Here is a 23,594-nt window from a genome sequence, read left to right as displayed (position 1 = left end):
CCTTAAGACTTACGTGCATATAACATTAGCCTATAGTTTTCCTAAAAACATTTTCCTTGTCACCACAACTGTCAACCGCTCTGCTGTTTTTACATTGAAGCGCCTCAGTTTTTTCTCTGCTCTTCATTCAGAGAGCTTCCTGGTCTTTCACGAAGTGTTTACAGACCTCATCACTCCCTGGTGGTCTAGTGGTTAGGATTCGGCGCTCTCACCGCCGCGGCCCGGGTTCGATTTCCGGTCAGGGAAAGTGAGGTCTGACTGTTTTTGACTTTCAACTAAAGCGCCTCAGTTTTTTCTCTGCTCTTCATTCAGAGAGCTTCCTGGTCTTTCACGAAGTATCCGCAGACCTCATCACTCCCTGGTGGTCTAGTGGTTAGGATTCGGCGCTCTCACCGCCGCGGCCCGGGTTCGATTCCCGGTCAGGGAAAGTGAGGTCTGACTGTTTTTGACTTTCAACTAGTCACCTGTATTGAGTAAGGGAGGCCATTTTACCAAGGTTTATGAAAAACATTGAAAGCGAAGAAAATGCAGAACTTTCAAAGGTAAAAAAGGCTTAAACGTCACAGCTTCATTTCTCAAATCTAAGGTCTTTGAACCAAGTAGCGAGAGGTCAGAATAGACAGTAGGAATTTATAACAAAGGGTGAGGTGTCTTACTTTGGAAGTGAATATTTTTCTGACGGCTGCTCAGTGGCTTGTGCTCTTGTCTAAAGGGTATTTTATCAGAAACATTTAGGCAATGCCTCACATTCGAGTCCTCAAAATCTTTCTTTAGCACCACCAGAACGACTTCTCATGGAGTCGGGGCCTCTGTGAAGTGAACCTTAAGACTTACGTGCATATAACATTAGCCTATAGTTTTCCTAAAAACATTTTCCTTGTCACCACAACTGTCAACCGCTCTGCTGTTTTTACATTGAAGCGCCTCAGTTTTTTCTCTGCTCTTCATTCAGAGAGCTTCCTGGTCTTTCACGAAGTGTTTACAGACCTCATCACTCCCTGGTGGTCTAGTGGTTAGGATTCGGCGCTCTCACCGCCGCGGCCCGGGTTCGATTTCCGGTCAGGGAAAGTGAGGTCTGACTGTTTTTGACTTTCAACTAAAGCGCCTCAGTTTTTTCTCTGCTCTTCATTCAGAGAGCTTCCTGGTCTTTCACGAAGTGTCCGCAGACCTCATCACTCCCTGGTGGTCTAGTGGTTAGGATTCGGCGCTCTCACCGCCGCGGCCCGGGTTCGATTCCCGGTCAGGGAAAGTGAGGTCTGACTGTTTTTGACTTTCAACTAGTCACCTGTATTGAGTAAGGGAGGCCATTTTACCAAGGTTTATGAAAAACATTGAAAGCGAAGAAAATGCAGAACTTTCAAAGGTAAAAAAGGCTTAAACGTCACAGCTTCATTTCTCAAATCTAAGGTCTTTGAACCAAGTAGCGAGAGGTCAGAATAGACAGTAGGAATTTATAACAAAGGGTGAGGTGTCTTACTTTGGAAGTGAATATTTTTCTGACGGCTGCTCAGTGGCTTGTGCTCTTGTCTAAAGGGTATTTTATCAGAAACATTTAGGCAATGCCTCACATTCGAGTCCTCAAAATCTTTCTTTAGCACCACCAGAACGACTTCTCATGGAGTCGGGGCCTCTGTGAAGTGAACCTTAAGACTTACGTGCATATAACATTAGCCTATAGTTTTCCTAAAAACATTTTCCTTGTCACCACAACTGTCAACCGCTCTGCTGTTTTTACATTGAAGCGCCTCAGTTTTTTCTCTGCTCTTCATTCAGAGAGCTTCCTGGTCTTTCACGAAGTGTTTACAGACCTCATCACTCCCTGGTGGTCTAGTGGTTAGGATTCGGCGCTCTCACCGCCGCGGCCCGGGTTCGATTTCCGGTCAGGGAAAGTGAGGTCTGACTGTTTTTGACTTTCAACTAAAGCGCCTCAGTTTTTTCTCTGCTCTTCATTCAGAGAGCTTCCTGGTCTTTCACGAAGTATCCGCAGACCTCATCACTCCCTGGTGGTCTAGTGGTTAGGATTCGGCGCTCTCACCGCCGCGGCCTGGGTTCGATTCCCGGTCAGGGAAAGTGAGGTCTGACTGTTTTTGACTTTCAACTAAAGCGCCTCAGTTTTTTCTCTGCTCTTCATTCAGAGAGCTTCCTGGTCTTTCACGAAGTATCCACAGACCTCATCACTCCCTGGTGGTCTAGTGGTTAGGATTCGGCGCTCTCACCGCCGCGGCCCGGGTTCGATTCCCGGTCAGGGAAAGTGAGGTCTGACTGTTTTTGACTTTCAACTAGTCACCTGTATTGAGTAAGGGAGGCCATTTTACCAAGGTTTATGAAAAACATTGAAAGCGAAGAAAATGCAGAACTTTCAAAGGTAAAAAAGGCTTAAACGTCACAGCTTCATTTCTCAAATCTAAGGTCTTTGAACCAAGTAGCGAGAGGTCAGAATAGACAGTAGGAATTTATAACAAAGGGTGAGGTGTCTTACTTTGGAAGTGAATATTTTTCTGACGGCTGCTCAGTGGCTTGTGCTCTTGTCTAAAGGGTATTTTATCAGAAACATTTAGGCAATGCCTCACATTCGAGTCCTCAAAATCTTTCTTTAGCACCACCAGAACGACTTCTCATGGAGTCGGGGCCTCTGTGAAGTGAACCTTAAGACTTACGTGCATATAACATTAGCCTATAGTTTTCCTAAAAACATTTTCCTTGTCACCACAACTGTCAACCGCTCTGCTGTTTTTACATTGAAGCGCCTCAGTTTTTTCTCTGCTCTTCATTCAGAGAGCTTCCTGGTCTTTCACGAAGTGTTTACAGACCTCATCACTCCCTGGTGGTCTAGTGGTTAGGATTCGGCGCTCTCACCGCCGCGGCCCGGGTTCGATTTCCGGTCAGGGAAAGTGAGGTCTGACTGTTTTTGACTTTCAACTAAAGCGCCTCAGTTTTTTCTCTGCTCTTCATTCAGAGAGCTTCCTGGTCTTTCACGAAGTATCCGCAGACCTCATCACTCCCTGGTGGTCTAGTGGTTAGGATTCGGCGCTCTCACCGCCGCGGCCTGGGTTCGATTCCCGGTCAGGGAAAGTGAGGTCTGACTGTTTTTGACTTTCAACTAAAGCGCCTCAGTTTTTTCTCTGCTCTTCATTCAGAGAGCTTCCTGGTCTTTCACGAAGTATCCACAGACCTCATCACTCCCTGGTGGTCTAGTGGTTAGGATTCGGCGCTCTCACCGCCGCGGCCCGGGTTCGATTCCCGGTCAGGGAAAGTGAGGTCTGACTGTTTTTGACTTTCAACTAGTCACCTGTATTGAGTAAGGGAGGCCATTTTACCAAGGTTTATGAAAAACATTGAAAGCGAAGAAAATGCAGAACTTTCAAAGGTAAAAAAGGCTTAAACGTCACAGCTTCATTTCTCAAATCTAAGGTCTTTGAACCAAGTAGCGAGAGGTCAGAATAGACAGTAGGAATTTATAACAAAGGGTGAGGTGTCTTACTTTGGAAGTGAATATTTTTCTGACGGCTGCTCAGTGGCTTGTGCTCTTGTCTAAAGGGTATTTTATCAGAAACATTTAGGCAATGCCTCACATTCGAGTCCTCAAAATCTTTCTTTAGCACCACCAGAACGACTTCTCATGGAGTCGGGGCCTCTGTGAAGTGAACCTTAAGACTTACGTGCATATAACATTAGCCTATAGTTTTCCTAAAAACATTTTCCTTGTCACCACAACTGTCAACCGCTCTGCTGTTTTTACATTGAAGCGCCTCAGTTTTTTCTCTGCTCTTCATTCAGAGAGCTTCCTGGTCTTTCACGAAGTGTTTACAGACCTCATCACTCCCTGGTGGTCTAGTGGTTAGGATTCGGCGCTCTCACCGCCGCGGCCCGAGTTCGATTTCCGGTCAGGGAAAGTGAGGTCTGACTGTTTTTGACTTTCAACTAAAGCGCCTCAGTTTTTTCTCTGCTCTTCATTCAGAGAGCTTCCTGGTCTTTCACGAAGTATCCGCAGACCTCATCACTCCCTGGTGGTCTAGTGGTTAGGATTCGGCGCTCTCACCGCCGCGGCCCGGGTTCGATTTCCGGTCAGGGAAAGTGAGGTCTGACTGTTTTTGACTTTCAACTAAAGCGCCTCAGTTTTTTCTCTGCTCTTCATTCAGAGAGCTTCCTGGTCTTTCACGAAGTGTCCGCAGACCTCATCACTCCCTGGTGGTCTAGTGGTTAGGATTCGGCGCTCTCACCGCCGCGGCCCGGGTTCGATTCCCGGTCAGGGAAAGTGAGGCCTGACTGTTTTTGACTTTCAACTAAAGCGCCTCAGTTTTTTCTCTGCTCTTCATTCAGAGAGCTTCCTGGTCTTTCACGAAGTGTCCGCAGACCTCATCACTCCCTGGTGGTCTAGTGGTTAGGATTCAGCGCTCTCACCGCCGCGGCCCGGGTTCGATTCCCGGTCAGGGAAAGTGAGGTCTGACTGTTTTTGACTTTCAACTAGTCACCTGTATTGAGTAAGGGAGGCCATTTTACCAAGGTTTATGAAAAACATTGAAAGCGAAGAAAATGCAGAACTTTCAAAGGTAAAAAAGGCTTAAACGTCACAGCTTCATTTCTCAAATCTAAGGTCTTTGAACCAAGTAGCGAGAGGTCAGAATAGACAGTAGGAATTTATAACAAAGGGTGAGGTGTCTTACTTTGGAAGTGAATATTTTTCTGACGGCTGCTCAGTGGCTTGTGCTCTTGTCTAAAGGGTATTTTATCAGAAACATTTAGGCAATGCCTCACATTCGAGTCCTCAAAATCTTTCTTTAGCACCACCAGAACGACTTCTCATGGAGTCGGGGCCTCTGTGAAGTGAACCTTAAGACTTACGTGCATATAACATTAGCCTATAGTTTTCCTAAAAACATTTTCCTTGTCACCACAACTGTCAACCGCTCTGCTGTTTTTACATTGAAGTGCCTCAGTTTTTTCTCTGCTCTTCATTCAGAGAGCTTCCTGGTCTTTCACGAAGTGTTTACAGAACTCATCACTCCCTGGTGGTCTAGTGGTTAGGATTCGGCGCTCTCACCGCTGCGGCCCGGGTTCGATTTCCGGTCAGGGAAAGTGAGGTCTGACTGTTTTTGACTTTCAACTAAAGCGCCTCAGTTTTTTCTCTGCTCTTCATTCAGAGAGCTTCCTGGTCTTTCACGAAGTGTCCGCAGAACTCATCACTCCCTGGTGGTCTAGTCTTACTTTGGAAGTGAATATTTTTCTGACGGCTGCTCAGTGGCTTGTGCTCTTGTCTAAAGGGTATTTTATCAGAAACATTTAGGCAATGCCTCACATTCGAGTCCTCAAAATCTTTCTTTAGCACCACCAGAACGACTTCTCATGGAGTCGGGGCCTCTGTGAAGTGAACCTTAAGACTTACGTGCATATAACATTAGCCTATAGTTTTCCTAAAAACATTTTCCTTGTCACCACAACTGTCAACCGCTCTGCTGTTTTTACATTGAAGCGCCTCAGTTTTTCTCTGCTCTTCATTCAGAGAGCTTCCTGGTCTTTCACGAAGTGTTTACAGACCTCATCACTCCCTGGTGGTCTAGTGGTTAGGATTCGGCGCTCTCACCGCCACGGCCCGGGTTCGATTTCCGGTCAGGGAAAGTGAGGTCTGACTGTTTTTGACTTTCAACTAAAGCGCCTCAGTTTTTTTCTCTGCTCTTCATTCAGAGAGCTTCCTGGTCTTTCACGAAGTGTCCGCAGACCTCATCACTCCCTGGTGGTCTAGTGGTTAGGATTCGGCGCTCTCACCGCCGCGGCCCGGGTTCGATTTCCGGTCAGGGAAAGTGAGGTCTGACTGTTTTTGACTTTCAACTAGTCACCTGTATTGAGTAAGGGAGGCCATTTTACCAAGGTTTATGAAAAACATTGAAAGCGAAGAAAATGCAGAACTTTCAAAGGTAAAAAAGGCTTAAACGTCACAGCTTCATTTCTCAAATCTAAGGTCTTTGAACCAAGTAGCGAGAGGTCAGAATAGACAGTAGGAATTTATAACAAAGGGTGAGGTGTCTTACTTTGGAAGTGAATATTTTTCTGACGGCTGCTCAGTGGCTTGTGCTCTTGTCTAAAGGGTATTTTATCAGAAACATTTAGGCAATGCCTCACATTCGAGTCCTCAAAATCTTTCTTTAGCACCACCAGAACGACTTCTCATGGGTTCGGGGCCTCTGTGAAGTGAACCTTAAGACTTACGTGCATATAACATTAGCCTATAGTTTTCCTAAAAACATTTTCCTTGTCACCACAACTGTCAACCGCTCTGCTGTTTTTACATTAAAGCGCCTCAGTTTTTTCTCTGCTCTTCATTCAGAGAGCTTCCTGGTCTTTCACGAAGTGTTTATAGACCTCATCACTCCCTGGTGGTCTAGTGGTTAGGATTCGGCGCTCTCACCGCCGCGGCCCGGGTTCGATTCCCGGTCAGGGAAAGTGAGGTCTGACTGTTTTTGACTTTCAACTAAAGCGCCTCAGTTTTTTCTCTGCTCTTCATTCAGAGAGCTTCTTGGTCTTTCACGAAGTGTTTAGAGACCTCATCACTCCCTGGTGGTCTAGTGGTTAGGATTCGGCGCTCTCACCGCCGCGGCCCGGGTTCGATTTCCGGTCAGGGAAAGTGAGGTCTGACTGTTTTTGACTTTCAACTAAAGCGCCTCAGTTTTTTCTCTGCTCTTCATTCAGAGAGCTTCCTGGTCTTTCACGAAGTGTCCGCAGACCTCATCACTCCCTGGTGGTCTAGTGGTTAGGATTCGGCGCTCTCACGGCCGCAGCCCGGGTTCGATTCCCGGTCAGGGAAAGTGAGGTCTGACTGTTTTTGACTTTCAACTAGTCACCTGTATTGAGTAAGGGAGGCCATTTTACCAAGGTTTATGAAAAACATTGAAAGCGAAGAAAATACAGAACTTTCAAAGGTAAAAAAGGCTTAAACGTCACAGCTTCATTTCTCAAATCTAAGGTCTTTGAACCAAGTAGCGAGAGGTCAGAATAGACAGTAGGAATTTATAACAAAGGGTGAGGTGTCTTACTTTGGAAGTGAATATTTTTCTGACGGCTGCTCAGTGGCTTGTGCTCTTGTCTAAAGGGTATTTTATCAGAAACATTTAGGCAATGCCTCACATTCGAGTCCTCAAAATCTTTCTTTAGCACCACCAGAACGACTTCTCATGGAGTCGGGGCCTCTGTGAAGTGAACCTTAAGACTTACGTGCATATAACATTAGCCTATAGTTTTCCTAAAAACATTTTCCTTGTCACCACAACTGTCAACCGCTCTGCTGTTTTTACATTGAAGCGCCTCAGTTTTTTCTCTGCTCTTCATTCAGAGAGCTTCCTGGTCTTTCACGAAGTGTTTACAGACCTCATCACTCCCTGGTGGTCTAGTGGTTAGGATTCGGCGCTCTCACCGCCGCGGCCCAGGTTCGATTCCCGGTCAGGGAAAGTGAGGTCTGACTGTTTTTGACTTTCAACTAGTCACCTGTATTGAGTAAGGGAGGCCATTTTACCAAGGTTCATGAAAAACATTGAAAGCGAAGAAAATGCAGAACTTTCAAAGGTAAAAAAGGCTTAAACGTCACAGCTTCATTTCTCAAATCTAAGGTCTTTGAACCAAGTAGCGAGAGGTCAGAATAGACAGTAGGAATTTATAACAAAGGGTGAGGTGTCTTACTTTGGAAGTGAATATTTTTCTGACGGCTGCTCAGTGGCTTGTGCTCTTGTCTAAAGGGTATTTTATCAGAAACATTTAGGCAATGCCTCACATTCGAGTCCTCAAAATCTTTCTTTAGCACCACCAGAACGACTTCTCATGGAGTCGGGGCCTCTGTGAAGTGAACCTTAAGACTTACGTGCATATAACATTAGCCTATAGTTTTCCTAAAAACATTTTCCTTGTCACCACAACTGTCAACCGCTCTGCTGTTTTTACATTGAAGCGCCTCAGTTTTTTCTCTGCTCTTCATTCAGAGAGCTTCCTGGTCTTTCACGAAGTGTTTACAGACCTCATCACTCCCTGGTGGTCTAGTGGTTAGGATTCGGCGCTCTCAATGCCGCGGCCCGGGTTCGATTTCCGGTCAGGGAAAGTGAGGTCTGACTGTTTTTGACTTTCAACTAAAGCGCCTCAGTTTTTTCTCTGCTCTTCATTCAGAGAGCTTCTTGGTCTTTCACGAAGTGTTTAGAGACCTCATCACTCCCTGGTGGTCTAGTGGTTAGGATTCGGCGCTCTCACCGCCGCGGCCCGGGTTCGATTTCCGGTCAGGGAAAGTGAGGTCTGACTGTTTTTGACTTTCAACTAAAGCGCCTCAGTTTTTTCTCTGCTCTTCATTCAGAGAGCTTCCTGGTCTTTCACGAAGTGTCCACAGACCTCATCACTCCCTGGTGGTCTAGTGGTTAGGATTCGCCGCTCTCACCGCCGCGGCCCGGGTTCGATTCCCGGTCAGGGAAAGTGAGGTCTGACTGTTTTTGACTTTCAACTAAAGCGCCTCAGTTTTTTCTCTGCTCTTCATTCAGAGAGCTTCCTGGTCTTTCACGAAGTGTCCGCAGACCTCATCACTCCCTGGTGGTCTAGTGGTTAGGATTCGGCGCTCTCACCGCCGCGGCCCAGGTTTGATTCCCGGTCAGGGAAAGTGAGGTCTGACTGTTTTTGACTTTCAACTAGTCACCTGTATTGAGTAAGGGAGGCCATTTTACCAAGGTTTATGAAAAACATTGAAAGCGAAGAAAATGCAGAACTTTCAAAGGTAAAAAAGGCTTAAACGTCACAGCTTCATTTCTCAAATCTAAGGTCTTTGAACCAAGTAGCGAGAGGTCAGAATAGACAGTAGGAATTTATAACAAAGGGTGAGGTGTCTTACTTTGGAAGTGAATATTTTTCTGACGGCTGCTCAGTGGCTTGTGCTCTTGTCTAAAGGGTATTTTATCAGAAACATTTAGGCAATGCCTCACATTCGAGTCCTCAAAATCTTTCTTTAGCACCACCAGAACGACTTCTCATGGGTTCGGGGCCTCTGTGAAGTGAACCTTAAGACTTACGTGCATATAACATTAGCCTATAGTTTTCCTAAAAACATTTTCCTTGTCACCACAACTGTCAACCGCTCTGCTGTTTTTACATTGAAGCGCCTCAGTTTTTTCTCTGCTCTTCATTCAGAGAGCTTCCTGGTCTTTCACAAAGTGTTTACAGACCTCATCACTCCCTGGTGGTCTAGTGGTTAGGATTCGGCGCTCTCACCGCCGCGGCCCGGGTTCGATTTCCGGTCAGGGAAAGTGAGGTCTGACTGTTTTTGACTTTCAACTAAAGCGCCTCAGTTTTTTCTCTGCTCTTCATTCAGAGAGCTTCCTGGTCTTTCACGAAGTGTCCGCAGACCTCATCACTCCCTGGTGGTCTAGTGGTTAGGATTCGGCGCTCTCACCGCCGCGGCCCGGGTTCGATTCCCGGTCAGGGAAAGTGAGGTCTGACTGTTTTTGACTTTCAACTAAAGCGCCTCAGTTTTTTCTCTGCTCTTCATTCAGAGAGCTTCCTGGTCTTTCACGAAGTATCCGCAGACCTCATCACTCCCTGGTGGTCTAGTGGTTAGGATTCGGCGCTCTCACCGCCGCGGCCCGGGTTCGATTTCCGGTCAGGGAAAGTGAGGTCTGACTGTTTTTGACTTTCAACTAAAGCGCCTCAGTTTTTTCTCTGCTCTTCATTCAGAGAGCTTCCTGGTCTTTCACGAAGTGTCCGCAGACCTCATCACTCCCTGGTGGTCTAGTGGTTAGGATTCGGCGCTCTCACCGCCGCGGCCCGGGTTCGATTTCCGGTCAGGGAAAGTGAGGTCTGACTGTTTTTGACTTTCAACTAAAGCGCCTCAGTTTTTTCTCTGCTCTTTCATTCAGAGAGCTTCCTGGTCTTTCACGAAGTGTCCGCAGACCTCATCACTCCCTGGTGGTCTAGTGGTTAGGATTCGGCGCTCTCACCGCCGCGGCCCGGGTTCGATTCCCGGTCAGGGAAAGTGAGGCCTGACTGTTTTGACTTTCAACTAAAGCGCCCTCAGTTTTTTCTCTGCTCTTCATTCAGAGAGCTTCCTGGTCCTTTCACGAAGTGTCCGCAGACCTCATCACTCCCTGGTGGTCTAGTGGTTAGGATTCAGCGCTCTCACCGCCGCGGCCCGGGTTCGATTCCCGGTCAGGGAAAGTGAGGTCTGACTGTTTTTGACTTTCAACTAGTCACCTGTATTGAGTAAGGGAGGCCATTTTACCAAGGTTTATGAAAAAACATTGAAAGCGAAGAAAATGCAGAACTTTCAAAGGTAAAAAAGGCTTAAACGTCACAGCTTCATTTCTCAAATCTAAGGTCTTTGAACCAAGTAGCGAGAGGTCAGAATAGACAGTAGGAATTTATAACAAAGGGTGAGGTGTCTTACTTTGGAAGTGAATATTTTTCTGACGGCTGCTCAGTGGCTTGTGCTCTTGTCTAAAGGGTATTTTATCAGAAACATTTAGGCAATGCCTCACATTCGAGTCCTCAAAATCTTTCTTTAGCACCACCAGAACGACTTCTCATGGGTTCGGGGCCTCTGTGAAGTGAAACCTTAAGACTTACGTGCATATAACATTAGCCTATAGTTTTCCTAAAAACATTTTCCTTGTCACCACAACTGTCAACCGCTCTGCTGTTTTTACATTGAAGCGCCTCAGTTTTTTCTCTGCTCTTCATTCAGAGAGCTTCCTGGTCTTTCACAAAGTGTTTACAGACCTCTTCACTCCCTGGTGGTCTAGTGGTTAGGATTCAGCGCTCTCACCGCCGCGGCCCGGGTTCGATTCCCGGTCAGGGAAAGTGAGGTCTGACTGTTTTTGACTTTCAACTAAAGCGCCTCAGTTTTTTCTCTGCTCTTCATTCAGAGAGCTTCTTGGTCTTTCACGAAGTGTTTAGAGACCTCATCACTCCCTGGTGGTCTAGTGGTTAGGATTCGGCGCTCTCACCGCCGCGGCCCGGGTTCGATTTCCGGTCAGGGAAAGTGAGGTTTGACTTTCAACTAAAGCGCCTCAGTTTTTTCTCTGCTCTTCATTCAGAGAGCTTCCTGGTCTTTCACAAAGTGTTTACAGACCTCATCACTCCCTGGTGGTCTAGTGGTTAGGATTCGGCGCTCTCACCGCCGCGGCCCGGGTTCGATTCCCGGTCAGGGAAAGTGAGGTCTGACTGTTTTTGACTTTCAACTAAAGCGCCTCAGTTTTTTCTCTGCTCTTCATTCAGAGAGCTTCTTGGTCTTTCACGAAGTGTTTAGAGACCTCATCACTCCCTGGTGGTCTAGTGGTTAGGATTCGGCGCTCTCACCGCCGCGGCCCGGGTTCAATTTCCAGTCAGGGAAAGTGAGGTCTGACTGTTTTTGACTTTCAACTAAAGCGCCTCAGTTTTTTCTCTGCTCTTCATTCAGAGAGCTTCCTGGTCTTTCACGAAGTGTCCGCAGACCTCATCACTCCCTGGTGGTCTAGTGGTTAGGATTCGGCGCTCTCACCGCCGCGGCCCGGGTTCGATTCCCGGTCAGGGAAAGTGAGGTCTGACTGTTTTTGACTTTCAACTAAAGCGCCTCAGTTTTTTCTCTGCTCTTCATTCAGAGAGCTTCCTGGTCTTTCACGAAGTGTCCGCAGACCTCATCACTCCCTGGTGGTCTAGTGGTTAGGATTCGGCGCTCTCACCGCCGCGGCCCAGGTTTGATTCCCGGTCAGGGAAAGTGAGGTCTGACTGTTTTTGACTTTCAACTAGTCACCTGTATTGAGTAAGGGAGGCCATTTTACCAAGGTTTATGAAAAACATTGAAAGCGAAGAAAATGCAGAACTTTCAAAGGTAAAAAAGGCTTAAACGTCACAGCTTCATTTCTCAAATCTAAGGTCTTTGAACCAAGTAGCGAGAGGTCAGAATAGACAGTAGGAATTTATAACAAAGGGTGAGGTGTCTTACTTTGGAAGTGAATATTTTTCTGACGGCTGCTCAGTGGCTTGTGCTCTTGTCTAAAGGGTATTTTATCAGAAACATTTAGGCAATGCCTCACATTCGAGTCCTCAAAATCTTTCTTTAGCACCACCAGAACGACTTCTCATGGGTTCGGGGCCTCTGTGAAGTGAACCTTAAGACTTACGTGCATATAACATTAGCCTATAGTTTTCCTAAAAACATTTTCCTTGTCACCACAACTGTCAACCGCTCTGCTGTTTTTACATTGAAGCGCCTCAGTTTTTTCTCTGCTCTTCATTCAGAGAGCTTCCTGGTCTTTCACAAAGTGTTTACAGACCTCATCACTCCCTGGTGGTCTAGTGGTTAGGATTCGGCGCTCTCACCGCCGCGGCCCGGGTTCGATTCCCGGTCAGGGAAAGTGAGGTCTGACTGTTTTTGACTTTCAACTAAAGCGCCTCAGTTTTTTCTCTGCTCTTCATTCAGAGAGCTTCTTGGTCTTTCACGAAGTGTTTAGAGACCTCATCACTCCCTGGTGGTCTAGTGGTTAGGATTCGGCGCTCTCACCGCCGCGGCCCGGGTTCGATTTCCGGTCAGGGAAAGTGAGGTCTGACTGTTTTTGACTTTCAACTTAAAGCGCCTCAGTTTTTTCTCTGCTCTTCATTCAGAGAGCTTCCTGGTCTTTCACGAAGTGTCCGCAGACCTCATCACTCCCTGGTGGTCTAGTGGTTAGGATTCGGCGCTCTCACCGCCGCGGCCCGGGTTCGATTCCCGGTCAGGGAAAGTGAGGTCTGACTGTTTTTGACTTTCAACTAAAGCGCCTCAGTTTTTTCTCTGCTCTTCATTCAGAGAGCTTCCTGGTCTTTCACGAAGTGTCCGCAGACCTCATCACTCCCTGGTGGTCTAGTGGTTAGGATTCGGCGCTCTCACCGCCGCGGCCCAGGTTTGATTCCCGGTCAGGGAAAGTGAGGTCTGACTGTTTTTGACTTTCAACTAGTCACCTGTATTGAGTAAGGGAGGCCATTTTACCAAGGTTTATGAAAAACATTGAAAGCGAAGAAAATGCAGAACTTTCAAAGGTAAAAAAAGGCTTAAACGTCACAGCTTCATTTCTCAAATCTAAGGTCTTTGAACCAAGTAGCGAGAGGTCAGAATAGACAGTAGGAATTTATAACAAAGGGTGAGGTGTCTTACTTTGGAAGTGAATATTTTTCTGACGGCTGCTCAGTGGCTTGTGCTCTTGTCTAAAGGGTATTTTATCAGAAACATTTAGGCAATGCCTCACATTCGAGTCCTCAAAATCTTTCTTTAGCACCACCAGAACGACTTCTCATGGGTTCGGGGCCTCTGTGAAGTGAACCTTAAGACTTACGTGCATATAACATTAGCCTATAGTTTTCCTAAAAACATTTTCCTTGTCACCACAACTGTCAACCGCTCTGCTGTTTTTACATTGAAGCGCCTCAGTTTTTTCTCTGCTCTTCATTCAGAGAGCTTCCTGGTCTTTCACAAAGTGTTTACAGACCTCTTCACTCCCTGGTGGTCTAGTGGTTAGGATTCAGCGCTCTCACCGCCGCGGCCCGGGTTCGATTCCCGGTCAGGGAAAGTGAGGTCTGACTGTTTTTGACTTTCAACTAAAGCGCCTCAGTTTTTTCTCTGCTCTTCATTCAGAGAGCTTCTTGGTCTTTCACGAAGTGTTTAGAGACCTCATCACTCCCTGGTGGTCTAGTGGTTAGGATTCGGCGCTCTCACCGCCGCGGCCCGGGTTCGATTTCCGGTCAGGGAAAGTGAGGTTTGACTTTCAACTAAAGCGCCTCAGTTTTTTCTCTGCTCTTCATTCAGAGAGCTTCCTGGTCTTTCACAAAGTGTTTACAGACCTCATCACTCCCTGGTGGTCTAGTGGTTAGGATTCGGCGCTCTCACCGCCGCGGCCCGGGTTCGATTCCCGGTCAGGGAAAGTGAGGTCTGACTGTTTTTGACTTTCAACTAAAGCGCCTCAGTTTTTTCTCTGCTCTTCATTCAGAGAGCTTCTTGGTCTTTCACGAAGTGTTTAGAGACCTCATCACTCCCTGGTGGTCTAGTGGTTAGGATTCGGCGCTCTCACCGCCGCGGCCCGGGTTCGATTTCCGGTCAGGGAAAGTGAGGTCTGACTGTTTTTGACTTTCAACTAAAGCGCCTCAGTTTTTTCTCTGCTCTTCATTCAGAGAGCTTCCTGGTCTTTCGCGAAGTGTCCGCAGACCTCATCACTCCCTGGTGGTCTAGTGGTTAGGATTCGGCGCTCTCACCGCCGCGGCCCAGGTTTGATTCCCGGTCAGGGAAAGTGAGGTCTGACTGTTTTTGACTTTCAACTAGTCACCTGTATTGAGTAAGGGAGGCCATTTTACCAAGGTTTATGAAAAACATTGAAAGCGAAGAAAATGCAGAACTTTCAAAGGTAAAAAAGGCTTAAACGTCACAGCTTCATTTCTCAAATCTAAGGTCTTTGAACCAAGTAGCGAGAGGTCAGAATAGACAGTAGGAATTTATAACAAAGGGTGAGGTGTCTTACTTTGGAAGTGAATATTTTTCTGACGGCTGCTCAGTGGCTTGTGCTCTTGTCTAAAGGGTATTTTATCAGAAACATTTAGGCAATGCCTCACATTCGAGTCCTCAAAATCTTTCTTTAGCACCACCAGAACGACTTCTCATGGGTTCGGGGCCTCTGTGAAGTGAACCTTAAGACTTACGTGCATATAACATTAGCCTATAGTTTTCCTAAAAACATTTTCCTTGTCACCACAACTGTCAACCGCTCTGCTGTTTTTACATTGAAGCGCCTCAGTTTTTTCTCTGCTCTTCATTCAGAGAGCTTCCTGGTCTTTCACGAAGTGTTTACAGACCTCATCACTCCCTGGTGGTCTAGTGGTTAGGATTCGGCGCTCTCAATGCCGCGGCCCGGGTTCGATTTCCGGTCAGGGAAAGTGAGGTCTGACTGTTTTTGACTTTCAACTAAAGCGCCTCAGTTTTTTCTCTGCTCTTCATTCAGAGAGCTTCTTGGTCTTTCACGAAGTGTTTAGAGACCTCATCACTCCCTGGTGGTCTAGTGGTTAGGATTCGGCGCTCTCACTGCCGCGGCCCGGGTTCGATTTCCGGTCAGGGAAAGTGAGGTCTGACTGTTTTTGACTTTCAACTAAAGCGCCTCAGTTTTTTCTCTGCTCTTCATTCAGAGAGCTTCCTGGTCTTTCACGAAGTGTCCGCAGACCTCATCACTCCCTGGTGGTCTAGTGGTTAGGATTCGCCGCTCTCACCGCCGCGGCCCGGCTTCTCATGGAGTCGGGGCCTCTGTGAAGTGAACCTTAAGACTTACGTGCATATAACATTAGCCTATAGTTTTCCTAAAAACATTTTCCTTGTCACCACAACTGTCAACCGCTCTGCTGTTTTTACATTGAAGCGCCTCAGTTTTTTCTCTGCTCTTCATTCAGAGAGCTTCCTGGTCTTTCACGAAGTGTTTACAGACCTCATCACTCCCTGGTGGTCTAGTGGTTAGGATTCGGCGCTCTCACCGCCGCGGCCCAGGTTCGATTCCCGGTCAGGGAAACTGAGGTCTGACTGTTTTTGACTTTCAACTAAAGCGCCTCAGTTTTTTCTCTGCTCTTCATTCAGAGAGCTTCTTGGTCTTTCACGAAGTGTTTAGAGACCTCATCACTCCCTGGTGGTCTAGTGGTTAGGATTCGGCGCTCTCACCGCCGCGGCCCGGGTTCGATTTCCGGTCAGGGAAAGTGAGGTCTGACTGTTTTTGACTTTCAACTAAAGCGCCTCAGTTTTTTCTCTGCTCTTCATTCAGAGAGCTTCCTGGTCTTTCACGAAGTGTCCGCAGACCTCATCACTCCCTGGTGGTCTAGTGGTTAGGATTCGGCGCTCTCACCGCCGCGGCCCAGGTTCGATTCCCGGTCAGGGAAACTGAGGTCTGACTGTTTTTGACTTTCAACTAGTCACCTGTATTGAGTAAGGGAGGCCATTTTACCAAGGTTTATGAAAAACATTGAAAGCGAAGAAAATGCAGAACTTTCAAAGGTAAAAAAGGCTTAAACGTCACAGCTTCATTTCTCAAATCTAAGGTCTTTGAACCAAGTAGCGAGAGGTCAGAATAGACAGTAGGAATTTATAACAAAGGGTGAGGTGTCTTACTTTGGAAGTGAATATTTTTCTGACGGCTGCTCAGTGGCTTGTGCTCTTGTCTAAAGGGTATTTTATCAGAAACATTTAGGCAATGCCTCACATTCGAGTCCTCAAAATCTTTCTTTAGCACCACCAGAACGACTTCTCATGGGTTCGGGGCCTCTGTGAAGTGAACCTTAAGACTTACGTGCATATAACATTAGCCTATAGTTTTCCTAAAAACATTTTCCTTGTCACCACAACTGTCAACCGCTCTGCTGTTTTTACATTGAAGCGCCTCAGTTTTTTCTCTGCTCTTCATTCAGAGAGCTTCCTGGTCTTTCACAAAGTGTTTACAGACCTCATCACTCCCTGGTGGTCTAGTGGTTAGGATTCGGCGCTCTCACCGCCGCGGCCCGGGTTCGATTCCCGGTCAGGGAAAGTGAGGTCTGACTGTTTTTGACTTTCAACTAAAGCGCCTCAGTTTTTTCTCTGCTCTTCATTCAGAGAGCTTCCTGGTCTTTCACGAAGTGTCCGCAGACCTCATCACTCCCTGGTGGTCTAGTGGTTAGGATTCGGCGCTCTCACAGCCACAGCCCGGGTTCGATTCCCGGTCAGGGAAAGTGAGGTCTGACTGTTTTTGACTTTCAACTAGTCACCTGTATTGAGTAAGGGAGGCCATTTTACCAAGGTTTATGAAAAACATTGAAAGCGAAGAAAATACAGAACTTTCAAAGGTAAAAAAGGCTTAAACGTCACAGCTTCATTTCTCAAATCTAAGGTCTTTGAACCAAGTAGCGAGAGGTCAGAATAGACAGTAGGAATTTATAACAAAGGGTGAGGTGTCTTACTTTGGAAGTGAATATTTTTCTGACGGCTGCTCAGTGGCTTGTGCTCTTGTCTAAAGGGTATTTTATCAGAAACATTTAGGCAATGCCTCACATTCGAGTCCTCAAAATCTTTCTTTAGCACCACCAGAACGACTTCTCATGGAGTCGGGGCCTCTGTGAAGTGAACCTTAAGACTTACGTGCATATAACATTAGCCTATAGTTTTCCTAAAAACATTTTCCTTGTCACCACAACTGTCAACCGCTCTGCTGTTTTTACATTGAAGCGCCTCAGTTTTTTCTCTGCTCTTCATTCAGAGAGCTTCCTGGTCTTTCACGAAGTGTTTACAGACCTCATCACTCCCTGGTGGTCTAGTGGTTAGGATTCGGCGCTCTCACCGCCGCGGCCCGGGTTCGATTCCCGGTCAGGGAAAGTGAGGTCTGACTGTTTTTGACTTTCAACTAGTCACCTGTATTGAGTAAGGGAGGCCATTTTACCAAGGTTTATGAAAAACATTGAAAGCGAAGAAAATACAGAACTTTCAAAGGTAAAAAAGGCTTAAACGTCACAGCTTCATTTCTCAAATCTAAGGTCTTTGAACCAAGTAGCGAGAGGTCAGAATAGACAGTAGGAATTTATAACAAAGGGTGAGGTGTCTTACTTTGGAAGTGAATATTTTTCTGACGGCTGCTCAGTGGCTTGTGCTCTTGTCTAAAGGGTATTTTATCAGAAACATTTAGGCAATGCCTCACATTCGAGTCCTCAAAATCTTTCTTTAGCACCACCAGAACGACTTCTCATGGAGTCGGGGCCTCTGTGAAGTGAACCTTAAGACTTACGTGCATATAACATTAGCCTATAGTTTTCCTAAAAACATTTTCCTTGTCACCACAACTGTCAACCGCTCTGCTGTTTTTACATTGAAGCGCCTCAGTTTTTTCTCTGCTCTTCATTCAGAGAGCTTCCTGGTCTTTCACGAAGTGTTTACAGACCTCATCACTCCCTGGTGGTCTAGTGGTTAGGATTCGGCGCTCTCAATGCCGCGGCCCGGGTTCGATTTCCGGTCAGGGAAAGTGAGGTCTGACTGTTTTTGACTTTCAACTAAAGCGCCTCAGTTTTTTCTCTGCTCTTCATTCAGAGAGCTTCTTGGTCTTTCACGAAGTGTCCGCAGACCTCATCACTCCCTGGTGGTCTAGTGGTTAGGATTCGGCGCTCTCACCGCCGCGGCCTGGGTTCGATTCCCGGTCAGGGAAAGTGAGGTCTGACTGTTTTTGACTTTCAACTAAAGCGCCTCAGTTTTTTCTCTGCTCTTCATTCAGAGAGCTTCCTGGTCTTTCACGAAGTGTCCGCAGACCTCATCACTCCCTGGTGGTCTAGTGGTTAGGATTCGGCGCTCTCACCGCCGCGGCCCGGGTTCGATTCCCGGTCAGGGAAAGTGAGATCTGACTGTTTTTGACTTTCAACTAGTCACCTGTATTGAGTAAGGGAGGCCATTTTACCAAGGTTTATGAAAAACATTGAAAGCGAAGAAAATGCAGAACTTTCAAAGGTAAAAAAGGCTTAAACGTCACAGCTTCATTTCTCAAATCTAAGGTCTTTGAACCAAGTAGCAGGTCAGAATAGACAGTAGGAATTTATAACAAAGGGTGAGTTTTACCTTGGAAGTGAATATTTTTCTGACGGCTGCTCAGTGGCTTGTGCCCTCTCACCGCCACGGCCCGGGTTCGATTCTCGGTCAGAGAAAGTGAGGTCTGACTGTTTTTGACTTTAATTGAAAACTAAAGCGCCTCAGTTTTTTCTCTGCTCTTCATTCAGAGAGCTTCCTGGTCTTTCACGAAGTGTCCACAGACCTTGTCACTCCCTGGTGGTCTAGTGGTTAGGATTCGGCGCTCTCACTGCCGCGGCCTGGGTTTAATTCCCGGTTAGGGGAAGTGAGGTCTGACTGTTTTTGACTTTCAACTCTCCATCAGTGTGCCATGCTGCCCCTTCTCTCCATCACTGTGCAATGCTGGCCCCCTCTACATCACTGTGCCATCCTCTCCACCACCGTGCCATCCTGCCTCTCCATCACTGAGCCATCCTGCCCCTACTCTCCAACACTCGGTGCCTTTCTACTGCCCCCCCCCCTTTTTTTCCACATACTGTGCCTCTCTTCTTCCTTTTTCCTCATACTGTGCCTCTCTTCTTCCTTTTTCCTCATACTGTGCCTCTCTCCCCCTCTTTTTCTTCATACTGTGCCTTTCCCTCCCCTTTTTCTTTATACTGTGCCTCTCTCCCCCTCCCTTTTTCCTTATACTGTGCCTCTCTCTCCCCCCTTTTTCCTCATACTGTGCCTCTCTCACCCTCTTTTTCCTTATACTGTGCCTCTCTCCCCCTCCCTTTTTCCTTATACTGTGCTTCTCTCTCCCCCCTTTTTCCTCATACTGTGCCTCTCCCCCCCTTTTTCCTCATACTGTCTGTGCTTCTCCCCCCTACTTTTTCCTCATGGTGTCCCCCCCCCCCCGTCCCCCCCCATTGTTCCTCACACATTGTTCTTTTTACTCACCTTTGTATTAGCTTTTTTCCTCTCTTCTCTTTTCTTCTGTCTCTCTTCTTGCTTCTTTCTTGGTCCTCTTTGCGCTGCTCCTCACTGACTGTCGGGCGTGACTTGATGACAGTCAGTGTAAACAGAGTAGAGAGGAAGGAGGAGGGAAGCCTGCGCCACGATCATGGAGCTCCAATCCGCCGGCTCCTGTTGAAAGGACTAGATACCGCTTTAATACCTGGGCTAAAGAAGGTCTACATAATATTAGATCGCTAGTGCATCATAACACTAAGAAACCACTAACATTCTCTCAATCTAATTCTAAATTTAATTTTATCCACTCTCATAACATGGTCTGTGAAAGGATGGACCCCCTATGCCACCCTGTCTGTTGTTGCTGGGAATCGGTTCCATTTCGTTATCACAAATGCGCCCTCTAACCACAGTGGGAGGGGCTTACAAATGCTGCCATCACTGGACTCCTTATCGGTATCCAGGACCGGTATCCCTCTGGCTAACAGTCACTGCTAGGGTACCCCCTTGCTGGTACACCTAGGCTGGTACCCCTGACCTCTTACTATGGATCAGAGTTGCTGTGGATGGACCCTCTCTGGCCTATCACACTGGCCAGAGCAGCTGGAAAGCTGGGTCCAAACCTCAGACAGCTGGGAACGGATTAGATTTTGGCTCTAATCTGTAGGTCACAGGAGGTGTCTTACTTTGGAAGTGAATATTTTTCTGACGGCTGCTCAGTGGCTTGTGCTCTTGTCTAAAGGGTATTTTATCAGAAACATTTAGGCAATGCCTCACATTCGAGTCCTCAAAATCTTTCTTTAGCACCACCAGAACGACTTCTCATGGAGTCGGGGCCTCTGTGAAGTGAACCTTAAGACTTACGTGCATATAACATTAGCCTATAGTTTTCCTAAAAACATTTTCCTTGTCACCACAACTGTCAACCGCTCTGCTGTTTTTACATTGAAGCGCCTCAGTTTTTTCTCTGCTCTTCATTCAGAGAGCTTCCTGGTCTTTCACGAAGTGTTTACAGACCTCATCACTCCCTGGTGGTCTAGTGGTTAGGATTCGGCGCTCTCAATGCCGCGGCCCGGGTTCGATTTCCGGTCAGGGAAAGTGAGGTCTGACTGTTTTTGACTTTCAACTAAAGCGCCTCAGTTTTTTCTCTGCTCTTCATTCAGAGAGCTTCTTGGTCTTTCACGAAGTGTCCGCAGACCTCATCACTCCCTGGTGGTCTAGTGGTTAGGATTCGGCGCTCTCACCGCCGCGGCCTGGGTTCGATTCCCGGTCAGGGAAAGTGAGGTCTGACTGTTTTTGACTTTCAACTAAAGCGCCTCAGTTTTTTCTCTGCTCTTCATTCAGAGAGCTTCCTGGTCTTTCACGAAGTGTCCGCAGACCTCATCACTCCCTGGTGGTCTAGTGGTTAGGATTCGGCGCTCTCACCGCCGCGGCCCGGGTTCGATTCCCGGTCAGGGAAAGTGAGATCTGACTGTTTTTGACTTTCAACTAGTCACCTGTATTGAGTAAGGGAGGCCATTTTACCAAGGTTTATGAAAAACATTGAAAGCGAAGAAAATGCAGAACTTTCAAAGGTAAAAAAGGCTTAAACGTCACAGCTTCATTTCTCAAATCTAAGGTCTTTGAACCAAGTAGCAGGTCAGAATAGACAGTAGGAATTTATAACAAAGGGTGAGTTTTACCTTGGAAGTGAATATTTTTCTGACGGCTGCTCAGTGGCTTGTGCCCTCTCACCGCCACGGCCCGGGTTCGATTCTCGGTCAGAGAAAGTGAGGTCTGACTGTTTTTGACTTTAATTGAAAACTAAAGCGCCTCAGTTTTTTCTCTGCTCTTCATTCAGAGAGCTTCCTGGTCTTTCACGAAGTGTCCACAGACCTTGTCACTCCCTGGTGGTCTAGTGGTTAGGATTCGGCGCTCTCACTGCCGCGGCCTGGGTTTAATTCCCGGTTAGGGGAAGTGAGGTCTGACTGTTTTTGACTTTCAACTCTCCATCAGTGTGCCATGCTGCCCCTTCTCTCCATCACTGTGCAATGCTGGCCCCCTCTACATCACTGTGCCATCCTCTCCACCACCGTGCCATCCTGCCTCTCCATCACTGAGCCATCCTGCCCCTACTCTCCAACACTCGGTGCCTTTCTACTGCCCCCCCCCCCTTTTTTTCCACATACTGTGCCTCTCTTCTTCCTTTTTCCTCATACTGTGCCTCTCTTCTTCCTTTTTCCTCATACTGTGCCTCTCTCCCCCTCTTTTTCTTCATACTGTGCCTTTCCCTCCCCTTTTTCTTTATACTGTGCCTCTCTCCCCCTCCCTTTTTCCTTATACTGTGCCTCTCTCTCCCCCCTTTTTCCTCATACTGTGCCTCTCTCACCCTCTTTTTCCTTATACTGTGCCTCTCTCCCCCTCCCTTTTTCCTTATACTGTGCTTCTCTCTCCCCCCTTTTTCCTCATACTGTGCTTCTCCCCCCTACTTTTTCCTCATGGTGTCCCCCCCCCCCCCCCCCCCATTGTTCCTCACACATTGTTCTTTTTACTCACCTTTGTATTAGCTTTTTTCCTCTCTTCTCTTTTCTTCTGTCTCTCTTCTTGCTTCTTTCTTGGTCCTCTTTGCGCTGCTCCTCACTGACTGTCGGGCGTGACTTGATGACAGTCAGTGTAAACAGAGTAGAGAGGAAGGAGGAGGGAAGCCTGCGCCACGATCATGGAGCTCCAATCCGCCGGCTCCTGTTGAAAGGACTAGATACCGCTTTAATACCTGGGCTAAAGAAGGTCTACATAATATTAGATCGCTAGTGCATCATAACACTAAGAAACCACTAACATTCTCTCAATCTAATTCTAAATTTAATTTTATCCACTCTCATAACATGGTCTGTGAAAGGATGGACCCCCTATGCCACCCTGTCTGTTGTTGCTGGGAATCGGTTCCATTTCGTTATCACAAATGCGCCCTCTAACCACAGTGGGAGGGGCTTACAAATGCTGCCATCACTGGACTCCTTATCGGTATCCAGGACCGGTATCCCTCTGGCTAACAGTCACTGCTAGGGTACCCCCTTGCTGGTACACCTAGGCTGGTACCCCTGACCTCTTACTATGGATCAGAGTTGCTGTGGATGGACCCTCTCTGGCCTATCACACTGGCCAGAGCAGCTGGAAAGCTGGGTCCAAACCTCAGACAGCTGGGAACGGATTAGATTTTGGCTCTAATCTGTAGGTCACAGGATTTTCAGCATAGAGAAGTTCTCAAGCAGGTCTTTGAAGCAAGTGATGTTTATTTGCTCTCACGCTGGTTGAAGGTACCAGTGATCAGGTCAGATGGAACAAGAATGCTAATTTCAGTACAAACCAGTGCTGTTTTATACAGTTTTGAACACAGCCTCACAGGCTAAACCAACCCCCTAAAGTCTCAGTTGTTTTTAGTATCAGGATGCAATATGTTTACCCAAACATAGATTTAAATGTAATTTATACTTAACAAACTTTACAATTTTCTGTGAAATCCTGAATCCCATTGATCAGAGATTTCCTTTTATTTTAACCAGGATATAGGCAATAGCAAATTCTGATTGGAGTAATCAAGTTGACTATGTACTTTAAAGCTCACACTAGCTCGCCTGCCACACTAGGGGGCCCATTCGAGCCGAGTGGGTACGGCCCCAGCCGGGTGGCTGGACTAGTATGGGTCTCCTTCGCCAGCCACACTAGGGGACCCATTTTGCCCCTGGGATCCGCAGAAGCTTCACCCAGGGCCAGGTATAAAAAATTTCTTGCCCAGTCAATAGGCCCAGGCAAAGAATATGGCATTGCTTAGGAGAAAGTGGTCAAAAGTGCGTGGGTGCCAACAGAATCACATTATATCTGTATTAAGGTCTCCTGACCCGTGATTTATGGCCCCCCGGATTGCCAGTCCGGATGCACATTTGTCCCAGCCTTTCAAAGCTGCATTCCAGCCCTCTAACCAAAGAGGCAAGTGCTGATCTGACACAACTGCACTTGATCTTAGCCAAAAGGCCGAAAGCCATAAAAAGAGATGTGGAGGCTGTACGGCCTTCTGTGACTGCCCTCCAAATAAGTGTGTCTTGGTCTCTTTTTGTTTTTCAAATATCTGTCCCCAAGTCTGTAGTTTAGTGTGGCCATTGTG

At 47.1% G+C, this 23,594-nt stretch overlaps 59 non-coding genes across 59 annotated transcripts; all 59 read left to right on the top strand.

Moving 5' to 3' along the window:
- Nucleotides 1-174: 174 nt before the first annotated feature.
- On the top strand, nucleotides 175-246 carry TRNAE-CUC (transfer RNA glutamic acid (anticodon CUC)). Its single transcript has one exon. It is a non-coding gene; the product is annotated as a tRNA-Glu (tRNA).
- Nucleotides 247-355: 109 nt separating this feature from the next.
- On the top strand, nucleotides 356-427 carry TRNAE-CUC (transfer RNA glutamic acid (anticodon CUC)). The gene has a single exon. It is a non-coding gene; the product is annotated as a tRNA-Glu (tRNA).
- A 568-nt stretch (nucleotides 428-995) lies between these two features.
- On the top strand, nucleotides 996-1,067 carry TRNAE-CUC (transfer RNA glutamic acid (anticodon CUC)). The gene has a single exon. It is a non-coding gene; the product is annotated as a tRNA-Glu (tRNA).
- A 109-nt stretch (nucleotides 1,068-1,176) lies between these two features.
- On the top strand, nucleotides 1,177-1,248 carry TRNAE-CUC (transfer RNA glutamic acid (anticodon CUC)). Its single transcript has one exon. It is a non-coding gene; the product is annotated as a tRNA-Glu (tRNA).
- A 568-nt stretch (nucleotides 1,249-1,816) lies between these two features.
- On the top strand, nucleotides 1,817-1,888 carry TRNAE-CUC (transfer RNA glutamic acid (anticodon CUC)). The gene has a single exon. It is a non-coding gene; the product is annotated as a tRNA-Glu (tRNA).
- A 109-nt stretch (nucleotides 1,889-1,997) lies between these two features.
- Nucleotides 1,998-2,069, top strand: TRNAE-CUC (transfer RNA glutamic acid (anticodon CUC)). The gene has a single exon. It is a non-coding gene; the product is annotated as a tRNA-Glu (tRNA).
- A 109-nt stretch (nucleotides 2,070-2,178) lies between these two features.
- On the top strand, nucleotides 2,179-2,250 carry TRNAE-CUC (transfer RNA glutamic acid (anticodon CUC)). The gene has a single exon. It is a non-coding gene; the product is annotated as a tRNA-Glu (tRNA).
- Nucleotides 2,251-2,818: 568 nt separating this feature from the next.
- Nucleotides 2,819-2,890, top strand: TRNAE-CUC (transfer RNA glutamic acid (anticodon CUC)). Its single transcript has one exon. It is a non-coding gene; the product is annotated as a tRNA-Glu (tRNA).
- Nucleotides 2,891-2,999: 109 nt separating this feature from the next.
- Nucleotides 3,000-3,071, top strand: TRNAE-CUC (transfer RNA glutamic acid (anticodon CUC)). Its single transcript has one exon. It is a non-coding gene; the product is annotated as a tRNA-Glu (tRNA).
- Nucleotides 3,072-3,180: 109 nt separating this feature from the next.
- TRNAE-CUC (transfer RNA glutamic acid (anticodon CUC)) lies at nucleotides 3,181-3,252 on the top strand. Its single transcript has one exon. It is a non-coding gene; the product is annotated as a tRNA-Glu (tRNA).
- A 568-nt stretch (nucleotides 3,253-3,820) lies between these two features.
- TRNAE-CUC (transfer RNA glutamic acid (anticodon CUC)) lies at nucleotides 3,821-3,892 on the top strand. Its single transcript has one exon. It is a non-coding gene; the product is annotated as a tRNA-Glu (tRNA).
- Nucleotides 3,893-4,001: 109 nt separating this feature from the next.
- On the top strand, nucleotides 4,002-4,073 carry TRNAE-CUC (transfer RNA glutamic acid (anticodon CUC)). Its single transcript has one exon. It is a non-coding gene; the product is annotated as a tRNA-Glu (tRNA).
- A 109-nt stretch (nucleotides 4,074-4,182) lies between these two features.
- Nucleotides 4,183-4,254, top strand: TRNAE-CUC (transfer RNA glutamic acid (anticodon CUC)). The gene has a single exon. It is a non-coding gene; the product is annotated as a tRNA-Glu (tRNA).
- Nucleotides 4,255-4,363: 109 nt separating this feature from the next.
- Nucleotides 4,364-4,435, top strand: TRNAE-CUC (transfer RNA glutamic acid (anticodon CUC)). The gene has a single exon. It is a non-coding gene; the product is annotated as a tRNA-Glu (tRNA).
- A 568-nt stretch (nucleotides 4,436-5,003) lies between these two features.
- TRNAE-CUC (transfer RNA glutamic acid (anticodon CUC)) lies at nucleotides 5,004-5,075 on the top strand. The gene has a single exon. It is a non-coding gene; the product is annotated as a tRNA-Glu (tRNA).
- Nucleotides 5,076-5,543: 468 nt separating this feature from the next.
- TRNAE-CUC (transfer RNA glutamic acid (anticodon CUC)) lies at nucleotides 5,544-5,615 on the top strand. The gene has a single exon. It is a non-coding gene; the product is annotated as a tRNA-Glu (tRNA).
- Nucleotides 5,616-5,725: 110 nt separating this feature from the next.
- Nucleotides 5,726-5,797, top strand: TRNAE-CUC (transfer RNA glutamic acid (anticodon CUC)). The gene has a single exon. It is a non-coding gene; the product is annotated as a tRNA-Glu (tRNA).
- Nucleotides 5,798-6,365: 568 nt separating this feature from the next.
- TRNAE-CUC (transfer RNA glutamic acid (anticodon CUC)) lies at nucleotides 6,366-6,437 on the top strand. The gene has a single exon. It is a non-coding gene; the product is annotated as a tRNA-Glu (tRNA).
- Nucleotides 6,438-6,546: 109 nt separating this feature from the next.
- Nucleotides 6,547-6,618, top strand: TRNAE-CUC (transfer RNA glutamic acid (anticodon CUC)). Its single transcript has one exon. It is a non-coding gene; the product is annotated as a tRNA-Glu (tRNA).
- Nucleotides 6,619-6,727: 109 nt separating this feature from the next.
- On the top strand, nucleotides 6,728-6,799 carry TRNAE-CUC (transfer RNA glutamic acid (anticodon CUC)). Its single transcript has one exon. It is a non-coding gene; the product is annotated as a tRNA-Glu (tRNA).
- A 568-nt stretch (nucleotides 6,800-7,367) lies between these two features.
- On the top strand, nucleotides 7,368-7,439 carry TRNAE-CUC (transfer RNA glutamic acid (anticodon CUC)). The gene has a single exon. It is a non-coding gene; the product is annotated as a tRNA-Glu (tRNA).
- A 568-nt stretch (nucleotides 7,440-8,007) lies between these two features.
- Nucleotides 8,008-8,079, top strand: TRNAE-CUC (transfer RNA glutamic acid (anticodon CUC)). The gene has a single exon. It is a non-coding gene; the product is annotated as a tRNA-Glu (tRNA).
- A 109-nt stretch (nucleotides 8,080-8,188) lies between these two features.
- On the top strand, nucleotides 8,189-8,260 carry TRNAE-CUC (transfer RNA glutamic acid (anticodon CUC)). The gene has a single exon. It is a non-coding gene; the product is annotated as a tRNA-Glu (tRNA).
- Nucleotides 8,261-8,369: 109 nt separating this feature from the next.
- TRNAE-CUC (transfer RNA glutamic acid (anticodon CUC)) lies at nucleotides 8,370-8,441 on the top strand. Its single transcript has one exon. It is a non-coding gene; the product is annotated as a tRNA-Glu (tRNA).
- A 109-nt stretch (nucleotides 8,442-8,550) lies between these two features.
- TRNAE-CUC (transfer RNA glutamic acid (anticodon CUC)) lies at nucleotides 8,551-8,622 on the top strand. The gene has a single exon. It is a non-coding gene; the product is annotated as a tRNA-Glu (tRNA).
- Nucleotides 8,623-9,190: 568 nt separating this feature from the next.
- On the top strand, nucleotides 9,191-9,262 carry TRNAE-CUC (transfer RNA glutamic acid (anticodon CUC)). Its single transcript has one exon. It is a non-coding gene; the product is annotated as a tRNA-Glu (tRNA).
- A 109-nt stretch (nucleotides 9,263-9,371) lies between these two features.
- On the top strand, nucleotides 9,372-9,443 carry TRNAE-CUC (transfer RNA glutamic acid (anticodon CUC)). Its single transcript has one exon. It is a non-coding gene; the product is annotated as a tRNA-Glu (tRNA).
- Nucleotides 9,444-9,552: 109 nt separating this feature from the next.
- On the top strand, nucleotides 9,553-9,624 carry TRNAE-CUC (transfer RNA glutamic acid (anticodon CUC)). The gene has a single exon. It is a non-coding gene; the product is annotated as a tRNA-Glu (tRNA).
- Nucleotides 9,625-9,733: 109 nt separating this feature from the next.
- On the top strand, nucleotides 9,734-9,805 carry TRNAE-CUC (transfer RNA glutamic acid (anticodon CUC)). Its single transcript has one exon. It is a non-coding gene; the product is annotated as a tRNA-Glu (tRNA).
- Nucleotides 9,806-9,915: 110 nt separating this feature from the next.
- TRNAE-CUC (transfer RNA glutamic acid (anticodon CUC)) lies at nucleotides 9,916-9,987 on the top strand. Its single transcript has one exon. It is a non-coding gene; the product is annotated as a tRNA-Glu (tRNA).
- Nucleotides 9,988-10,097: 110 nt separating this feature from the next.
- On the top strand, nucleotides 10,098-10,169 carry TRNAE-CUC (transfer RNA glutamic acid (anticodon CUC)). Its single transcript has one exon. It is a non-coding gene; the product is annotated as a tRNA-Glu (tRNA).
- A 570-nt stretch (nucleotides 10,170-10,739) lies between these two features.
- On the top strand, nucleotides 10,740-10,811 carry TRNAE-CUC (transfer RNA glutamic acid (anticodon CUC)). The gene has a single exon. It is a non-coding gene; the product is annotated as a tRNA-Glu (tRNA).
- Nucleotides 10,812-10,920: 109 nt separating this feature from the next.
- Nucleotides 10,921-10,992, top strand: TRNAE-CUC (transfer RNA glutamic acid (anticodon CUC)). Its single transcript has one exon. It is a non-coding gene; the product is annotated as a tRNA-Glu (tRNA).
- Nucleotides 10,993-11,091: 99 nt separating this feature from the next.
- Nucleotides 11,092-11,163, top strand: TRNAE-CUC (transfer RNA glutamic acid (anticodon CUC)). The gene has a single exon. It is a non-coding gene; the product is annotated as a tRNA-Glu (tRNA).
- Nucleotides 11,164-11,272: 109 nt separating this feature from the next.
- On the top strand, nucleotides 11,273-11,344 carry TRNAE-CUC (transfer RNA glutamic acid (anticodon CUC)). Its single transcript has one exon. It is a non-coding gene; the product is annotated as a tRNA-Glu (tRNA).
- A 109-nt stretch (nucleotides 11,345-11,453) lies between these two features.
- On the top strand, nucleotides 11,454-11,525 carry TRNAE-CUC (transfer RNA glutamic acid (anticodon CUC)). The gene has a single exon. It is a non-coding gene; the product is annotated as a tRNA-Glu (tRNA).
- Nucleotides 11,526-11,634: 109 nt separating this feature from the next.
- Nucleotides 11,635-11,706, top strand: TRNAE-CUC (transfer RNA glutamic acid (anticodon CUC)). Its single transcript has one exon. It is a non-coding gene; the product is annotated as a tRNA-Glu (tRNA).
- Nucleotides 11,707-12,274: 568 nt separating this feature from the next.
- Nucleotides 12,275-12,346, top strand: TRNAE-CUC (transfer RNA glutamic acid (anticodon CUC)). The gene has a single exon. It is a non-coding gene; the product is annotated as a tRNA-Glu (tRNA).
- Nucleotides 12,347-12,455: 109 nt separating this feature from the next.
- On the top strand, nucleotides 12,456-12,527 carry TRNAE-CUC (transfer RNA glutamic acid (anticodon CUC)). The gene has a single exon. It is a non-coding gene; the product is annotated as a tRNA-Glu (tRNA).
- Nucleotides 12,528-12,637: 110 nt separating this feature from the next.
- TRNAE-CUC (transfer RNA glutamic acid (anticodon CUC)) lies at nucleotides 12,638-12,709 on the top strand. Its single transcript has one exon. It is a non-coding gene; the product is annotated as a tRNA-Glu (tRNA).
- Nucleotides 12,710-12,818: 109 nt separating this feature from the next.
- Nucleotides 12,819-12,890, top strand: TRNAE-CUC (transfer RNA glutamic acid (anticodon CUC)). The gene has a single exon. It is a non-coding gene; the product is annotated as a tRNA-Glu (tRNA).
- A 569-nt stretch (nucleotides 12,891-13,459) lies between these two features.
- TRNAE-CUC (transfer RNA glutamic acid (anticodon CUC)) lies at nucleotides 13,460-13,531 on the top strand. Its single transcript has one exon. It is a non-coding gene; the product is annotated as a tRNA-Glu (tRNA).
- A 109-nt stretch (nucleotides 13,532-13,640) lies between these two features.
- Nucleotides 13,641-13,712, top strand: TRNAE-CUC (transfer RNA glutamic acid (anticodon CUC)). The gene has a single exon. It is a non-coding gene; the product is annotated as a tRNA-Glu (tRNA).
- Nucleotides 13,713-13,811: 99 nt separating this feature from the next.
- Nucleotides 13,812-13,883, top strand: TRNAE-CUC (transfer RNA glutamic acid (anticodon CUC)). The gene has a single exon. It is a non-coding gene; the product is annotated as a tRNA-Glu (tRNA).
- Nucleotides 13,884-13,992: 109 nt separating this feature from the next.
- On the top strand, nucleotides 13,993-14,064 carry TRNAE-CUC (transfer RNA glutamic acid (anticodon CUC)). The gene has a single exon. It is a non-coding gene; the product is annotated as a tRNA-Glu (tRNA).
- A 109-nt stretch (nucleotides 14,065-14,173) lies between these two features.
- TRNAE-CUC (transfer RNA glutamic acid (anticodon CUC)) lies at nucleotides 14,174-14,245 on the top strand. The gene has a single exon. It is a non-coding gene; the product is annotated as a tRNA-Glu (tRNA).
- Nucleotides 14,246-14,813: 568 nt separating this feature from the next.
- On the top strand, nucleotides 14,814-14,885 carry TRNAE-CUC (transfer RNA glutamic acid (anticodon CUC)). The gene has a single exon. It is a non-coding gene; the product is annotated as a tRNA-Glu (tRNA).
- Nucleotides 14,886-14,994: 109 nt separating this feature from the next.
- On the top strand, nucleotides 14,995-15,066 carry TRNAE-CUC (transfer RNA glutamic acid (anticodon CUC)). The gene has a single exon. It is a non-coding gene; the product is annotated as a tRNA-Glu (tRNA).
- A 367-nt stretch (nucleotides 15,067-15,433) lies between these two features.
- Nucleotides 15,434-15,505, top strand: TRNAE-CUC (transfer RNA glutamic acid (anticodon CUC)). Its single transcript has one exon. It is a non-coding gene; the product is annotated as a tRNA-Glu (tRNA).
- Nucleotides 15,506-15,614: 109 nt separating this feature from the next.
- TRNAE-CUC (transfer RNA glutamic acid (anticodon CUC)) lies at nucleotides 15,615-15,686 on the top strand. The gene has a single exon. It is a non-coding gene; the product is annotated as a tRNA-Glu (tRNA).
- A 109-nt stretch (nucleotides 15,687-15,795) lies between these two features.
- Nucleotides 15,796-15,867, top strand: TRNAE-CUC (transfer RNA glutamic acid (anticodon CUC)). Its single transcript has one exon. It is a non-coding gene; the product is annotated as a tRNA-Glu (tRNA).
- Nucleotides 15,868-16,435: 568 nt separating this feature from the next.
- On the top strand, nucleotides 16,436-16,507 carry TRNAE-CUC (transfer RNA glutamic acid (anticodon CUC)). The gene has a single exon. It is a non-coding gene; the product is annotated as a tRNA-Glu (tRNA).
- A 749-nt stretch (nucleotides 16,508-17,256) lies between these two features.
- TRNAE-CUC (transfer RNA glutamic acid (anticodon CUC)) lies at nucleotides 17,257-17,328 on the top strand. Its single transcript has one exon. It is a non-coding gene; the product is annotated as a tRNA-Glu (tRNA).
- A 568-nt stretch (nucleotides 17,329-17,896) lies between these two features.
- Nucleotides 17,897-17,968, top strand: TRNAE-CUC (transfer RNA glutamic acid (anticodon CUC)). The gene has a single exon. It is a non-coding gene; the product is annotated as a tRNA-Glu (tRNA).
- Nucleotides 17,969-18,077: 109 nt separating this feature from the next.
- Nucleotides 18,078-18,149, top strand: TRNAE-CUC (transfer RNA glutamic acid (anticodon CUC)). Its single transcript has one exon. It is a non-coding gene; the product is annotated as a tRNA-Glu (tRNA).
- A 109-nt stretch (nucleotides 18,150-18,258) lies between these two features.
- On the top strand, nucleotides 18,259-18,330 carry TRNAE-CUC (transfer RNA glutamic acid (anticodon CUC)). Its single transcript has one exon. It is a non-coding gene; the product is annotated as a tRNA-Glu (tRNA).
- Nucleotides 18,331-20,478: 2,148 nt separating this feature from the next.
- TRNAE-CUC (transfer RNA glutamic acid (anticodon CUC)) lies at nucleotides 20,479-20,550 on the top strand. Its single transcript has one exon. It is a non-coding gene; the product is annotated as a tRNA-Glu (tRNA).
- A 109-nt stretch (nucleotides 20,551-20,659) lies between these two features.
- TRNAE-CUC (transfer RNA glutamic acid (anticodon CUC)) lies at nucleotides 20,660-20,731 on the top strand. Its single transcript has one exon. It is a non-coding gene; the product is annotated as a tRNA-Glu (tRNA).
- Nucleotides 20,732-20,840: 109 nt separating this feature from the next.
- TRNAE-CUC (transfer RNA glutamic acid (anticodon CUC)) lies at nucleotides 20,841-20,912 on the top strand. Its single transcript has one exon. It is a non-coding gene; the product is annotated as a tRNA-Glu (tRNA).
- Nucleotides 20,913-23,594: the final 2,682 nt, after the last annotated feature.

Source organism: Mixophyes fleayi, chromosome 9, assembly GCF_038048845.1.
Source record: "Mixophyes fleayi isolate aMixFle1 chromosome 9, aMixFle1.hap1, whole genome shotgun sequence".
Classification (NCBI taxonomy): Eukaryota; Metazoa; Chordata; class Amphibia; order Anura; family Limnodynastidae; genus Mixophyes; species Mixophyes fleayi.
Note: the sequence above shows the minus strand (reverse complement) of the source record. Positions and strands in the feature narration are given on the sequence as shown.